This window comes from Harmonia axyridis, chromosome X, assembly GCF_914767665.1.
Source record: "Harmonia axyridis chromosome X, icHarAxyr1.1, whole genome shotgun sequence".
NCBI classification, from domain to species: Eukaryota; Metazoa; Arthropoda; class Insecta; order Coleoptera; family Coccinellidae; genus Harmonia; species Harmonia axyridis.
Window position 1 is genome coordinate 35,119,633 of NC_059508.1, and position 7,500 is coordinate 35,127,132.

Consider the following 7,500-nt stretch of genomic DNA (forward strand, 5'->3'; position numbering starts at 1 on the left):
CCCCAGTCAGCATGAGACTCAAGCTAAATATACATCATCATCATCTCGGACAAAACCCCGATCAAAAATGAGAAAGTTTCTAGAAACAATCCCTCGCCAAGGCGTCCATATATAATACGAACCCCCGGCTATCAACTAATTTCTTATACACATTCCATCTCGACCCTTCGCTATACATGTGAATATAACGACACGGTGATTCGAGATTCAACAATATTTGTCGCTCGGAACGAATTGAGTGGTTGCAAATTTTTTGTGAACATAACCCGCAACGGGCAGAGGATCACGATTTTAAGGTTGGTCGCTTAAAGGCCATTCGACTACAAAGAGACGAAGCGGACCGCGACCTCGCTGCATGAGGTTGACGAAAGCGACCCAAGATGCGAAAGCCGAAACCAACACACCTTGCCAGTACCCAAACGCCGAGGTCGGATTCGGGTCTACCACTTACCAACTGAATATCATCCTAAAAAGAACTCCAAACAGTCTAGGACAGGACCCATTCTCCACCCCTTCTATATATGTCAGGAGAACCCCGGATTCCCCTCCAGACACGATTTAGCAAACTTTTCCCGATCGATCCGACCCACCGAGGCCGTTTCGACCGTTCGCCGCGCCTACTAGAGCTGATTTCTTCGGACTCCGATCAGAAAATCCGCCGATGCATGTCGTTAACACCTAGTCCGCCTCGTCCGATCGATCGAGGCCGTTTCGACCGTTCGCCGCGCCTACTAGAGCTGATTTCTTCGGACTCCGATCAGAAAATCCGCCGATGCATGTCGTTAACACCTAGTCCGCCTCGTCCGATCGATCTAGGCCGTCTCGATCCACCCATCGCGCATCGAAAGTCGCATCTCTCGAACTCCGATCCGGAAATCGGCCGATGCATCACGTTAACTATTTCTTATATATCTAATATAATATACATCGAGACGGTAAGAATTCTTTTAATCGAAGATATACATATACTTCTCATCAATATCCAAAAGCTTATCGAAAAATAAATTACTCAACTTTTACGTGAAGAATCGTTCACCCAAACCTTATCCCCTATATATGTCAGGAGAACCCAAGGTTCCCCTCCAGACACGATTTAGCAAACTTTTCCCGATCGATCCGACCCACCGAGGCCGTCTCGACCGTCCGCTGCGCCTACTAGGGCCGATTTCTTCGGACTCCGATCAGAAAATATACCGATGCATGTCGTTAACACCTAGTCCGCCTCGTCCGATCTATCTAAACAGTCTCGACGCACCCAACACTCTTTCAAAGTCGGATTACTCGGACTCAATCTGAAAATGGACCGATGCATGACGTCAACACTTAGCCCGCCTCGTCTGATCTATCTAAGCCATCTCGACCCACCCAACACGCCTTCCAAGTCGGATCACTCGGACTTCGATCTGAAAATCTCCGGACTCATTTTTATGAATATCCCCAGTCAGTAAGAACGTTATTTCGCCAATATATACCAACAATAAACCATATTCCAATAGCTGAACCAAAAATATAATTCCCGATCCAAACGTTCTGCATCGCCCAACGCGACCACCTTCCCTATATATGTCAGGAGAGCACAGGGTTCCCCTCCAGACAACACTTACGCTCTATCCCCGACTCTCGGTCGATCGATAGGCCAGGTCAGCGGTGTCTGTTTCGGCCGAAGCTCGGACTTTGGTCAAAATGTTCCGATACAAAATTTGAACCAAGATAGATACAGATATGATTCCTTCTTAAATATACGTTGATTATCGAACAGAATATGGTAAATATTTTGCGATGACCGAGGATTTCATGAATTTTTTTTTTTTTTCGAAAAAATTTTCTATTATCGGAATTTCCTCAAATTTCATTTGGTTGCCTCCTAATGCTTATTAAAAATGATAACCAACAATCAGAATCATTATTTATCATTTATTTCAATTTTTATAATGAAAAACGTTCACGTCCTTTCGCGCCTCTCGATCGTCGTTTACGTGATGCATCGGTCAGCCCTAGTTTACGTGGTGCATCGGTAAGATCGAGTTCACGTTCTGCATCGGTCTGCCCGAGTTTACGTGGTGCATCGGTAAGATCGAGATTACGTGGTGCATCGGTAAGATCGAGTTCACGTTCTGCATCGGTCTGCCTGAGTTTACGTGGTGCATCGGTATGATCGAGTTTACGTTCTGCATCGGTGTGATCTAGTTTACGTTGTGCATCGGTAAGATCGAGATTACGTGAAGCATCGGTATGATCGAGTTTACGTTCTGCATCGGTCTGGACTCTGAGATATATTTTCGACGTGAAAATGTTCCGATACAACTTTTGAACCAGGATAGTTAGAGAGATGATTTTTTCTGGGATGTACGTTGATTGGGGAATGGATTGTGGAAAATAACTTGCCATGACCGAGGTGTTCTCGAATTTTTTTTTTTTTTCGAAAAATATTTTCTGATTTTGGATTTCACTCAAATTTGATTTCGTTGCCTTCTAATGTGTTCTAAAAGAGTAAATCAGTAATCAGAATCGAAAAATATTTTTCGGATTTTTTTTTTTTTGAAAAAAAATTTTCTGATTTTGGAATTTCCTCAAATTTGATTTGGTTGCCTTCTAATGTGTTTTTAAAGCGTAAATCAGTAATCAGAATCAATATTCATTGTCGACTTTAATTTTTATAAGGAAAAATGTTCACGTCCTTAAACGCCTCCCCATCATCAGCCCGAGTCCAAGTCGATGTCAGTCCCGAGCGGACGGTGTCAGATACTACCTATCGCCCCGGTCTGGACTTGGCGAGGTATTTCGACGTGAAATGTTCCGATACAACTTTTGAACCAGGATAGTTAGAGAGATGATTTCTTCTATGTTGTACGTTGATTGTGGAATGGATTGTGGGAAATAACTTGCCATGACCCAGGTGTTCTTGAATTTTTTTTTTTTTCGAAAAAAATTTTCTGATCTTGAAATTTCCTCAAATCTGATTGCGTTGCCTTCTAATGTGTTCTAAAAGAGTAAATCAGTAATCAGAATCAATATTCATTGTCGACTTTAATTTTTATAAGGAAAAATGTTCACGTCCTTAAACGCCTCTCCATCGTTACCCCGACTCCAAGACGATGTTAGACCGGAGCGGACGGTGTCAAATGCGACCGATCTCCCCGGTCTGGACTTAGCGAGATATTCCGACGTGAAATGTTCCGATACAAAAATTTAACTGTGATAGTTAGAGAGATGGTTCCTTTTGTGATGTACGTTGATTGTGTAATAGAATATGGAAATAAACTTGAGATGACCGAGGTCTTCTGGGATTTTTTTTTTTTTTCGAAAAATATTTTTCGATTTCGGAAATCCCTCAAATTTCATTGAGATATGTCCTAATGTGTTCTTAAAACTTAAATCAACAATCAGAATTAATATCCAAAAGTTATTTCATTTTTTATAAGGAAAAACGTTCACGTCCTTTCCGCTCCCAAAAAGTGAGATATCATAGAAAATATCGCTATATTTGTTGTTTACGGCCATACCACGCTGAAATTGCCAGTTCTCGTCAGAACACTGAAGCCAAGCAGCGTCGGGCGCGGTTAGTACTTGGATGGGTGACCGCTTGGGAACACCGCGTGCTGTAAGCTTTTTTTTTACGTTCTGCATCGGTCTGCCGAGATAACGTGGTGCATCGGTATGATCGAGTTTACGTTCTGCATCGGTAAGATCGAGATTACGTGATGCATCGGTAAGATTGAGATTACGTGGTGCATCGGTAAGATCGAGTTTACGTGGTGCATCGGTAAGATCCAATTCACGTTCTGCATCGGTAAGATCCAGTTCACGTGGTGCATCGGTAAGATCGAGATTACGTGGTGCATCGGTAAGATCGAGTTTACGTGGTGCATCGGTAAGATCCAATTCACGTTCTGCATCGGTAAGATCCAGTTCACGTGGTGCATCGGTAAGATTGAGATTACGTGGTGCATCGGTAAGATCGAGTTTACGTGGTGCATCGGTAAGATCCAATTCACGTTCTGCATCGGTAAGATCCAGTTCACGTGGTGCATCGGTAAGATTGAGATTACGTGGTGCATCGGTAAGATCGAGTTTACGTGGTGCATCGGTAAGATCCAATTCACGTTCTGCATCGGTAAGATCCAGTTCACGTGGTGCATCGGTAAGATCGAGATTACGTGGTGCATCGGTAAGATCGAGTTTACGTGGTGCATCGGTAAGATCCAATTCACGTTCTGCATCGGTAAGATCCAGTTCACGTGGTGCATCGGTAAGATCGAGATTACGTGGTGCATCGGTAAGATCCAGTTCACGTGGTGCATCGGTAAGATGGAGATTACGTGGTGCATCGGTAAGATCGAGATTACGTGGTGCATCGGTAAGATCTACTTTACGTTCTGCATCGGTCTGCCCTTGTTTACGTGGTGCATCGGTAAGATCGAGATTACGTGAAGCATCGGTATGATCGAGTTTACGTTCTGCATCGGTCTGCCCGATATTACGTGGTGCATCGGTCTGCCCTAGTTTACGTGGTGCATCGGTTTGGACTTAGAGATATATTTTCGACGTGAAAATGTTCCGATACAACTTTTGAACCAGGATAGTTAGAGAGATGATTTTTTCTGGGATGTACGTGGATCGGGGAATGGATTGTGGGAAATAACTTGCCATGACCGAGGTGTCCTCGAATTTTTTTTTTTTTCGAAAAAAATTTTCTGATTGTGGAATTTTCTCAAATTTGATTTGGTTGCCTCCTAATGTGTTCTAAAAGAGTAAATCAGTAATCGGAATCGAAAAATATTTTTCGGATTTTTTTTTTTTTCGAAAAAAATTTTCTGATCGTGGAATTTCCTCAAATTCGATTTGGTTGCCTTCTAATGTGTTTTTAAAGCGTAAATCAGTAATCAGAATCAATATTCATTGTCGACTTTAATTTTTATAAGGAAAAATGTTCACGTCCTTAAACGCCTCCCCATCATCAGCCCGAGTCCAAGTCGATGTCAGTCCCGAGCGGACGGTGTCAGATACTACCTATCGCCGAGGTCTGGACTTGGCGAGATATTACGACGTGAAATGTTCCGATACAACTTTTGAACCAGGATAGTTAGAGAGATGATTTCTTCTATGTTGTACGTTGATTGTGGAATGAAATACGGAAAATAACTCGCCATGACCGAGGTGATTACGATTTTTTTTTTTTTTCGAAAAAAATTTTCTGATCGTGGAATTTTCTCAAATTTGATTTGGTTGCCTCCTTATATGTTCTAGTAGCGATAATCAACAATCAGAATCAAAATCCATGGTCGGGTTTGATTTTTATAAGGAAAAATGTTCACGTCCTTTTTTACAACCCCGACTCATTGACGATGTTAGAACCGAGCCGGCGGTGTCAGATACGACCGATCGCCCCGGTCCCGATCGTCATTTACGTTGTGCATCGGTCTGCCCGAGATTACGTGGTGCATCGGTCTGGACTTAGAGATATATTTTCGACGTGAAAATGTTCCGATACAACTTTTGAACTAGGATAGTTAGAGAGATGATTTTTTCTGGGATGTACGTTGATTGGGGAATGGATTGTGGGAAATAACTTGCCATGACCGAGGTGTTCTCGAATTTTTTTTTTTTTTTCGAAAAAAATTTTCTGATTGTGGAATTTTCTCAAATTTGATTTGGTTGCCTCCTAATGTGTTCTAATAGCGATAATCAACAATCAGAATCAAAATCCATGGTCGGGTTTGATTTTTATAAGGAATAATGTTCACGTCCTTTTTCGCCTATGTTCTTTTTCGACGTGAAAAGTTCCGATACAACTTTTGAACCAGGATAGTTAGAGAGATGATTTTTTCTGGGATGTATGTTGATTGACGTACGAAACTTGGAAAAAAAATAGAAAAGACCGAGGTACTCTAGAAAAAAAATTTATTGAAAATATTTTTTTGATTTCGGAATTAATTCGAAATTCATTCAGATGTCTTCTATCAATATCGCGAAAGAAAAATCAATAATCAGAATCGATATTCATCTAAGATTATTTCCTTTTGGATTGTGTTAACATTCGGTACGATCTTGTCTACGTGATGCATCGGTTTGTTTCTCGGCTCTTGTGAGCAAGTTGGACACTCGAGACGGCCTCCATCGATCGGATTAGGCGGGCTTTAATGTTAACGTGCTGTATCGGTGTGATCTTGTTTACGTCATGCATCGGTATAGCTTTAAATCGCGCCGTAAAGTCGTTCACGTCATGCATCGGTATCTTAAATCGCGCCGAAAAGTCGTTCACGTCATGCATCGGTATCTTAAATCGCGCCGTAAAGTCGTTCACGTCATGCATCGGTATCTTAAATCGAGCCGAAAAGTCGTTCACGTCATGCATCGGTGGCACAAAAAAAAGACGCCGATGCATGACGTGAGCCGACTTTTCGGCGCGATTTAAGATACCGATGCATGACGTGAACGACTTTACGGCGCGATTTAAGATACCGATGCATGACGTGAACCGACTTTTCGGCATGAAGTCAGCTAAAATTATCGTGTGCATCTTGGGTCGGTCCACGTACCGTAGATCAGAGAGGGACGACGTACATACATCGGATACATTTGTATCCAACAAGTTACGATCGTCGTCTGATCCAGCGGTAATCGGACCTACTCTCGTGAATTTATTTTGCCCCTTGAATAACTTTGTACCGATGCACGACGTGAAGTCGACTTTTCGGCATGGTTTAAGCTAAAATTATCGTGTGCATCTTGGGTAGGCCCACTTACTACAGATCAGAGAGGGACGACGTACATACATCGGATACATTCGTATCCAACAAGTTACAATCGTCGTCTGATCCAGCGGTAATCGGACCTACTCTCGTGAATTTATTTTGCCCCTTGAATAACTTTGTACCGATGCACGACGTGAAGTCGACTTTCCGGCATGGTTTAAGCTAAAATTATCGTGTGCATCTTTCATTTTACTCATCACATAGTCTGATGCATTTGATGACATTTACCCTTGTGAGTTATTCGTATTTCTCTCTCATGTCCGATTTCGTCAAACATATCTACCTTTCTGATTGATTCATCGTGAATTGTTCGAATTTGACTAAGATAAGCCTGCAAAACATGCATATTTCATTAGCTCGTTATGATATTTTCAGATGAAAACCGTTCAAGATTTTCGAATAGTAAGACACCATCCAGTCACAGCTCGAATACCACCGTCAGGTCGGCGGTCGATATATTGTGATGTGGTGCTTTTTCGAAAGATTTTCAATTAGTGGTTATCTTCGGTACTTTGCGCCATATCAGAGAGAAAATCAGAGTTATTTTTGATAGAAAAACTCACGTCAAGCATCGGCAAAATTTCATACGAAAATCATAAAGTCCGATTCGATAGACGGACGAAGGCCAAAATGGCTCTCGTTACCGTCCCCAACCGCAAGAACGATAGACGTTCGAACGGTCGGTTCAAATCGGACTCTTTATACAAGAAAAATCCAGGACAAGTAGCCAAACATGTCCGACAGG

General features: G+C 42.2%; 1 non-coding gene across 1 annotated transcript; it reads left to right on the forward strand.

Moving 5' to 3' along the window:
• Positions 1-3,489: 3,489 nt before the first annotated feature.
• On the forward strand, positions 3,490-3,608 carry LOC123688307. The gene has a single exon (XR_006749834.1). It is a non-coding gene; the product is annotated as a 5S ribosomal RNA (ribosomal RNA).
• The last annotated feature ends 3,892 nt before the right edge of the window (positions 3,609-7,500 follow it).